Here is an 8904-nt window from a genome sequence, read left to right on the forward strand (position 1 = left end):
ATTGAAGTTGTCGGATTTTGGCTGGGTTTTCCACCACAATGTTATGAATACCTTTGGTGTTGGATGCACTATATCTTTGTAGTTTCACATTATTCACTGCTGCTATTTTTTCTGCTGGCGGACATGTCTTTACACGCTCTATATCAGATTGTGACTTAACTCCTGAAGCTGGTGTAACACACATAACCCCACCCATGGAATGGAATGTTCCATATCCATCTATGGTCCGTATATTAAAGTCTGCGTTGTCGAATACGAATTGCTTGAATGATTCCTCACTGACGTTTTGCTGCTTGCCAAGCATTGCCGAGGCTTCATACCGCCTTGCTTCACTGTATGATGCGCAGACACCAATACTGGATAGTAAGTCTATCAAATGCCGAGATGCTAAATGTCTATGTATGTACACGGAAAGTCCAACATGTATCATGGAGAGGAAAGACCTGGGTCTAGTAGCTGAGATTATGGAATGATTAATAACTGTACACTTTCGTGTCTTTCCAGCAGTATTTCCTTTCTTGGTTTTGTTAACCACAGTATGTGTGAAGGTTCTCAATGTTTCTGGGACAATGGACGTATCATCGAATGCTGCTTCAGATGTTGGATACACAGAAGTGTCGAAAGCTTTTAAGCAAATATCTTCTCGTATAATTGCAGCTGCAGCCTTTACGACACGCAAACGTTCTTCTTCTTGGCTTTGTGATCGTTGTTCATACCAAGAGTTGTTGAGAATCTTGAATCCAGTGTCTTTAAAACAAACAACTGGTGTTTTTCCTCGTCTGCTCGCAATAATAACGTCATCCCCAAAGTGTTCTTCGAGTTTTTTCTTCAATGTCTTCTCAGAACATAGGTCTTTAGATTGTGGAAGATACTCTGCAAGTTTATGAAGTAACTCATCAACCGAGTATTGACATTCATCATTTTCACTCAAGTATGAGAACAGCTTTTCGTATGCCTCTGCCAAATCGTTGTCTTGTGGACGACCTGGCTTACGTTTTGATGGCAATTTTAAGAAATTTGCATAACATTTCCATGGTACCTGGCTTCAGCAGCCACCAAGTCTATTGCGGATTCAACACGCGAGAGTACGATTTGTCCCCATTCGTCATCACGTTCACTTGCTGCATTAGCAATCGTGGTTTTACATGTTATTGTTCGTATTTCGTGTATACTTTTCCGTCTGGCTAAAGGCTTTTTTGTTTCAATTGAAATATCACAGTCATCGCCACAAAACAAGCAGTGCTGTTTGAAGTTAAATTGCGTCATTGAAGATCTAAGGGTTTTTGTTTTTTGGAGAAGGTTGAAGCACGGCCTTAATACTGGATTGACGTGTGTAGTTTTTACGACATATTATGTGCACATCGATTGATGAAAGGCCGTCCAATCTTTCTGCGATTCCATCCCCGCGTTGTTCACTGCTTTTTCGAATGGTCTCCATTCCTCTTGTCACAGTAACACTTTCCTCTGCTAACAATTCTTCATCGCATAGAATGCAAATGCTCTGCTGGTTCATACTGACAATGTTTATTTTTTAGTCTCTGATTATTTTTGAATCTTCGCATCAAGTGAATAACACAAAAACGTCCTGTTCATGATATATATAAGAAATTGAGAAAACTAACATGAAGCTAAATACTGTAGTACATATTTGCAAAATTATGTAGTTAATGATACTATAGAAATAGTAGACCTGAAATGTGTACTCCTATCTAATTCTCAGAAAAGTTTGTCGGTTTTAGTAGTATAAAATTTGGGGGGGGGGGAACCACTTACCACTTGCCCTTTGCCAGAACATGGCCTTGAAGAAAAGTAAATTCCAGCCGTAAGTTACAGTCGTAACCAAATCGCGAGTCTTTGGTCAGTTCCCACGATTGGGAGGGAATTTGTTTGTTTTACGCCCTGTTCTGGCAAGGGCAAGTAGTCCGGTACCCTCCCATTTCTATACTACCGGTTTTGCAAAGGCAATTTGACTTGCTCATGGCCAGAAATCAAGGACATTACAAATGCTAGATATGCGCAGAAATATATAAGTCTTGTTTACGGGTAAATACATAATCAATGCGCAAAAAAAACAAACAAAACAGAAACCACTGTGGCACATTGTCATTCATGAGTGAATATTTTACCTTCCAATCGTCGATATAAAACTTTTATTGCTTTGGGATTAAATGTGTCACATCGAACTACGCATGCATTTGGTGCAATGTGCATAAAGATTGAAGATTAAAGGTAGGATGAGTAAGGATTTGAGTAAGGAATATTTGTAATACAAAATTAAAACGAAGAGAAAAAACTAGTTTAGTAGTGAATCATTTAAACTTATAAACATAACTGGTTTTCTTTTAATGTAAACCGTTTCATAAACAAAGACAAAGTTATTTACCATTATTTATAACATGACTGAAACAGTGACATTTACAGTTCCTTCGTATTTAGGCTACCTTTACACTGCACCGTTTTCGTAGCGTTTTTGTATTGTTCTTAATCCTCAAGGGGGCACAAGACAATAGTCTAATTCTCTTAAACAATACGAAAACGCTACGAAAACGGTGCAGTGTAATAGACTTAGTGTCATTAATGTTAAAGTTATTGCTACTTAGTAATATTTTTAGAACACAACATGCATAAGAGTTAAGTGCGTTAAATAAGCTTTTAATATTCAATAGAAAGAGTAAATGATTTTTTACGTATTGAAATGCTTAACTTTTCTGGGCGATATCTTGGGCACGGTAAAAACTTTCCATCAAAAGAAGTATGTGTTTGTGGACCCCAAGACAAGAATGAGCGTAGCTTTATAGGAAAATCTATCTTTAATCCGTCTCCAATGTTGTCCACAATTTTATCCCAATTGTTTGGAAAATTACGGAAATGATTAAAATCATTTCTTTCAAGTAGAAGTGAATTTCTGTCATTGCCTGGTTTCCCCTTTCCATTGAAAAGATAATTAAACACATCACGCCGAAATGAGATGACAGTTGGTACAGTGCTTCTCGATTTCAGCTGTTTTTGTATTCCACAAAGTAAGAAATCTCTCCCTTCCTCAATAGCTTCAAGTGAAGGTTGTGGATTATTATAAGCTCTATTAAAAGAAACGTTTATCGTTTATTGAACTATGCTAACTATAGTCATGCAGATTCTGCTAGAAATATATTTAGGGGGTTGAGGACTTTTTCAAAGGGATTAGTTACACAGACCACAATTTGTTTTGATTTCCAGAGAGATAAATCCTGAAAACAGACGTCCTCGACAGGGTCAAAGGTATGATTTTTTAATACAATAGCCCAATTAATAAAGCAGCCTCAAATTAAGAACAGATCTATCCGTTTCAATCTCGATGATGAATTAAAAACTACAGTTTATCCACTTTATAGGAGAAAAGAGAAAAATAGATACCTGATTGCAGCTGCATTAAGATTCCCCTCAGGCTCCCACGTGTTTGCTAAAGAACTATACCCTTTCCATTTTACATAATATTCTACCTAAACATGACAAGTCATTAATAAACGATAATAAACAGCCCGAAAAAGTTTCCAATCTAAGTTTTTTAAGTAAAACAAGAGACAGTGAAATACAATAAATAGACTGTCGTTGTCAATGTCATTGACATTGTAATATAAATATTTTGAGCGCTCATGAAAACATATTATGCACACCTTTCTACGATGATATCTGCGAAAAATAACTCTTTCCACTTCAAAACGTTTCTTCGAACTTCTCAGCATATTGCTCCTTCGATTGTTTACCATTTTACGAAAGTCTGAGTATGGGTAAAAAACTGTTTAATGAATGGCGATGTAATCGAAAAGTCTTAAAAATCAAAAGTGCTATATCTGCGCCCGCGAGGCAACACGTTGTAACTGTGCAGAAACTGTCCTGGATTTCTGGCAATGGCTTAATATATTTTATTTCACACTTAATTTGTGTTTTAATGAATAAACGTTAAAAATCAATGCAATAATTTGGTGACTATAATAATATTGTTAGCAAGATAAGCCCGCGATACTTTCTACATTAATCATGTTTACAACATGGGGAGGCTCCACTGTTTTTTGAAAATGCCAACAGGTCATTCAGTCAAATAGACCTTTTCGTAATTACGTCAAAATTACACGGAAGCGAGGCTGAGAGGCCAAGCGATATTGCTTTTATTTAGAAGCCTCGCTTCAATGTAGTTGTGACGTAATTACCGAAAAGGTCTATTCTATATGGCGAATTTATAAACATTCCATACTAGTAATCTAATATTTCTTTGGATGACACATTACAAGGGCTTCAAATAGCAAGCAAGGTAGTACAAATTTTTATAGCGCAACAGACCCTTGCCTTGTTTGCATTTATTAAATTCCGATCATATATGACCAAAGAATATGTGCGCCATTGTGCTATTGTATGCTACAATGCATATATAATAACTAAGCTTTCTTGGGAGCTTGGAAAATTTGCCTTTTAAAAATACCAAATCATAAACAACGCAAGGGATCTGTAGAGTGTAGAAACGTATGACTATACTCTATAGCTATAAACTTAAATCCAGTTGCCAAATGCATATATTACCAGCCTGGAAAGTAAAGTGTGTACACCGGACTTGTCCGGTGTACAAACACAAATTTTGGCGTACATATGGCGTACATTTGTTTACCTTTAGAAGTAATTATTCAGAGTTTGCAAAATTGGACCAAATATATTTATACTAAAGTCTAAAAAATAAATGTATTTGGAACTTTTGCACATATACATTTCCAAAATTGGCGTACATTTACATGTGCCTGGCTGAATCGATATCCGGTTAAAAAGTAAACTTTGCAGACTGGCATATATTATACAGCTTTTGTTGCATACCGAAGGTAGAGTTTAACATATAGTGTAAATTCTGAAGAAAATAAAGGTTTTTTGCACATATACTTACATTTTTTTAACTGAGATATTTTCAATTCGCAGCGTCTGCAGACAATTGTTATTGTCAGTGCTTCCACTTTTGAACTGCCAAATCCAACCAAATCCAACAAAATGTATTCAATCTGCCAAAATTTCCGTTCAAAGGTAGTGTATGGTTCTGGCGTTAATACAACAAAAGCTCAAGCGGGATACATGAGGACTTTTAGTATGTTGTTGAGAACGGTTAAAGGATTGCATACTGCAAATTTCAACTTTTTACTATTTTTTTCCGACCTTAACAAAAAAATCTCCTAAAATTACTGGACTACTATGGAGATCTTTATACTTGCAAGTACTTGATCGACACACACATTTATATGTATGAGAATACGAGGCAACTCACTTCCTTGGATCACTCCCAACATCAAAAACCTGATGAAAGCTATAGACTTTCACAAAAAGAAAGCAGTAAAATTTAACTCTCAATTACACTGGGCAAAGTATCAAGACATTCGCAATAAAGTTAACTCTGAATTGTGTAAAGCCAAAAAGTGCTATTTTAGGGACAAATTTGAGGATTGTGCCCAGGCTAAAAACCTTAAACAAAGTTAGCACCATATTAACCACCTCTTAGGTAGAAATGATAAATCAAACAACATTTCCCAATTAAAAATAGGCGACACTATTATCTCTGATAATTTAATGATAGCTGAGGCCTTTAATGACTTCTTTGTGAACATTGGGCCAAAACTATCCGCTGAAATTCACCATGATTCTCTGGACTTGTCAGAAAATCTTGTTTCTAGTCCAGTAACTCCATTTATTCTGAACGAAGTAAGCGAATACGATGTATTTCTTATGTTAAGTAATCTTAAGACCTCAAAATCGACAGGCCTTGATTCTATCCCAGCAAGGGTACTTAAAATCTCAGCTGAAATAATTAGCCCTTCCCTAACGTGGATTTTTAATCTTTGTATTAAAACCGGAGTCTATATTGACGATTGGAAGAAGGCTTGGGTTGTACCTGTCCACAAATCTGAAGATAGGGAAAAATGTGAAAATTATCGCCCAATATGAATCTTACCGATTATTACCAAGATCTTCGAGAGATCTATTTTAAATCAATTGTATGAATTTCTAAACGCTAATTCTCTTCTCTCTAAACATCAGTTTGGGTTTCGCCCAAAAAATTCTACGCTGGCAGCACTTATTCAGATGTGTGATGCATGGTATGAAAATATGGATAATGGTGAATTAAATGGTGTAGTTTTTATTGATATTCGAAAAGCTTTTGACACTATTAGTCATAATATTCTTTTGCGCAAAATGAAAGAACAATTTCGGATTTCAAATATCAAATTAAAACTGTTTGAATCCTATCTGTGTGGCAGGGAACAAGTGACATTTGTTAATGGCGCAACGTCAACACCTAAAAGAATTGTCTGTGGGGTCCCTCAAGGATCCATACTAGGCCCCTTATTATTCTTACTGTATATTAATGATCTGCCTGACTGTTTAGAAAAGTCCACTCCATGCTTATACGCCGACGATTCACAGATATTTTCATTTGCGAAAAATTATGTAGACCTTAATGCTAATCTGAATCATGATTTAGACAATGTTAATCAATGGCTGGTCAAAAATAAACTTCAGTACCACTCAACAAAAACCAAAATAATGTATGTTGGATCAAATCATAACATTGCTAAAATTGACAATGAGTTTCCCGTAATGACTAATGATCAATCGATTCCCAGAGTACACTCAATTCCATGTCTAGGAGTTAAACTTGATGAAACATTGCGTTGGGAAGAGCATATAGAAATGGTCTGCAAGAAAGTCGGAGCAGGCATTGGAATCTTAAGGCATATCAAGGCTTATGTTCCTGCAAATACTTTGATATCAATTTATAATGCTCTGATTCCGCCTTACTTCGATTACTGTTCCCCGCTTTGGGGAGTTTGTAACAAAACACTGAGATAATTTACAAAAGTTTCAAAATCGAGCCGCCAGAATAATAACTGGCGCTAGTAATGAAATCAAGTCTGCTAACCTTCTTCGGGCTCTTGAATGGGAAAACTTAGATTCAAGACAAGCTATGAGCAAGGCAACATTATTGTACAAAGTTCTGAACAATTATAGTGCACCAAACTTGAAGGAGTTATTGATGATGAGGAACTGTCTTCAAACTAATTACGATCTCAGAAATTCTTACACTGATCTGACCCTTCCTAAACCGAGACGCAAATTTCTTAAAAAAAGTTTTAAGTACAGTGGTGCTAAACTTTGGAATGATCTTCCACGTGAAGCTAAGGAAGCGCAATCAAAAAAATTTTGTAGCACGACTTAATAGGTAGATAAAATCAACTGTGGGTCTTATATATACCACCAGGTCACTCCAACTTAATCTCTTGTATATAGTTATGCTTTTATCTTATCTCTTTCTTCTTTATTTGTAATTGTACTTTTTTCATAGTTATGACGGCCCTTGTGGAAATCAACAATTGCTGTTGACAAGACTAGCGTCAATAAATAAAGTTTTACATACATATATACATGCACCGTATCATGTTGCATCATATAGTATCATATTATATCATATCATATAATACAGCATCATATAGTATCATATAATAACATACCGTATCAGACTATATCATACAGTATCACACCGTATCATATTGCATCATAAAGTATCATACCGTATCATACTGTATCATATAGCATTATACTATATCATACTGTATCATATCGTATCAAATAGCATAATATTATATTATATCATATAATATAGCATCATATAGTATCTTACAATATCATACCGTATCATACTGTCTCATATAGCATCATACTATATCATACTGTATCATATTGTATCATATAGCATCATATTATATCATATCGTATAATATAGCATCATATAGTATCATACAATATCATACCGTATCATACTATATCATATAATATCACACCGTATCATATTGCATGATAAAGTATCGTACCGTATCATACCATATCATACTGTATCATACTGTATCATATAGCATCATACCATATCATACTGTATCATATCGTATCATATAGCATCATACTATATCCTACTGTATCATATCGTATTAAATAATATAATATTATATCATATCATATAATATAGCATCATATAGTATCATACTGTATCATACTGTATCATACAGTATCATATTGTATCATATAGCATCATACTATATCAAACTGTATCATATCGTATCATATAGCATAATATAGTATCATACCGTATCATACTATATCATACTGTATCACACCGTATCATATTGCATCATATAGTATCGTACCGTATCATACCATATCATACTGTATCATATTGTATCATATCGTATCATATCGTATCATATAGCATCATATTATATTATATTGTATAATATAGCATCATATAGTATCATACAATATCATACCGTATCATACTATATCATACAGTATCACACCGTATCATATTGCATCATAAAGTATCGTACCGTATCATACTGTATCATACTGTATCATATAGCATCATACTATATCATACTGTATCATATCTTATCATATAGCATCATATCATATCATGTCGTATAATATAGCATCATATAGTATCATACAATATCATACCGTATCATACTATATCATACAGTATCACACCGTATCATATTGCATCATAAAGTATCGTACCGTATCATACCATATCATACTGTATCATATAGCATCATACTATATCATGTTGAGAACTTTATATAAGGTTTATATAATGAACCACATGTCACATGACTGTTGTCACATGTGCCTTTGGGCACCTCATGTTCTTCTTGTGTTTGTGATATCTATATGTTTTTGTATAGCGTTATCAATCATGAATAAATATGGTTAAATGCTCGACTTAGACCTCAATTTCCTAACAGGTTATGGGCCCAGGATGTTTAGGTTCACTTCGGAAAGTCGATTGTATGTTTATTTGAATTGTATAGTGATTATTTGAAGAAAAATATAATGGCTTTGTCG

At 34.7% G+C, this 8904-nt stretch overlaps 1 long non-coding RNA gene across 1 annotated transcript; it reads right to left on the reverse strand.

The window, feature by feature from the left end:
• Positions 1 to 2140: 2140 nt before the first annotated feature.
• On the reverse strand, positions 2141 to 5190 carry LOC114526588. The gene is made up of 3 exons (XR_003687351.1): positions 4907 to 5190; positions 3394 to 3757; positions 2141 to 3079 (listed from the first exon to the last, which is right to left on the reverse strand). It is a non-coding gene; the product is annotated as an uncharacterized LOC114526588 (long non-coding RNA).
• Positions 5191 to 8904: the final 3714 nt, after the last annotated feature.

This window comes from Dendronephthya gigantea, unplaced genomic scaffold (genome assembly GCF_004324835.1).
Source record: "Dendronephthya gigantea isolate DGI-Jeju-01 unplaced genomic scaffold, DenGig_1.0 000039F, whole genome shotgun sequence".
NCBI classification, from domain to species: domain Eukaryota; kingdom Metazoa; phylum Cnidaria; class Anthozoa; order Malacalcyonacea; family Nephtheidae; genus Dendronephthya; species Dendronephthya gigantea.